The following is a 1036-nucleotide window of genomic DNA, read 5'->3' as shown; positions in this document are numbered from 1 at the left end:
ACACACACTCACTCACTCACTCACTCACTCACTCACTCACTCACTCACTCACTCACTCACTCACTCACTCACTCACTCACTCACTCACTCACTCACTCACTCACTCACTCACTCACTCACTCACTCACTCACTCACTCACTCACTCACTCACTCACTCACTCACTCACTCACTCACTCACTCACTCACTCACTCACACACACACACACACACACACACACACACACACACACACACACACAACTCAGTTGTATTGGTGGGGGTTTCCCTTCATGATTTTTTTTATTTATTTAACCAAATAATAATAGCTATTTAACCAACTATGTACTTTAACTCAGGGAGCCTTTGCTTTCTGTCAATTAAGACTAAACACTTTAAGACCATAAGACTAAAACCAACCAGCCAACCTAAAACTATATATCTAACCAAACTCTCCTCAGCATTACATTTTGTACCAGATATTCTAAATTAATTAAATTAAGTCACTGATATGTTTAGGAAGCTTGTTAAATGTCAGAAATGTAAAGATATCAATGTTCACAATTCTTCTCACAGCAAGCAGGTAAATGCCACAGTTACGGAATGTAGTGAATCATTCTATACACTTGGTCTTACGGAAGGTCAAAAGTTTTCAGTTTGTTAGTTGCTCTGTTTGGAAAAGAATTTACACAATAAGTGATCCTAACCTAACTACATTTTAAGCATGTTTAGTTTTTTCCCCGTCTGACAAGTGATTACTTGAAATGAGCGATTTACTGTGTGCTTACAGTAAAGTGCCACATTTGAATGCCTTCAGAAAACATGTCACCTCATAAATCTACACGTCCATGGTCGTGTGGCACGAATGTGGCCTCTGAACCTCTGTCCTCTTTTTCCAGTAATACAAGCTGTTCAGGATATGCAACATTCAGTATGCTGTGCTCACAAGAGCTACAATAGTAAATATTGCCCTAAATTTAAATTTTGTGTTCTTGCCAATGCTTATTTTATACTCTTTTATGTACATTATGATTATGTACGTAATTGTGAAATGAAAT

The sequence above is a fragment of the Sinocyclocheilus grahami genome, unplaced genomic scaffold (genome assembly GCF_001515645.1).
Source record: "Sinocyclocheilus grahami isolate Dianchi unplaced genomic scaffold, SAMN03320097.WGS_v1.1 scaffold716.1, whole genome shotgun sequence".
NCBI lineage: Eukaryota > Metazoa > Chordata > Actinopteri > Cypriniformes > Cyprinidae > Sinocyclocheilus > Sinocyclocheilus grahami.
Note: the sequence above shows the minus strand (reverse complement) of the source record.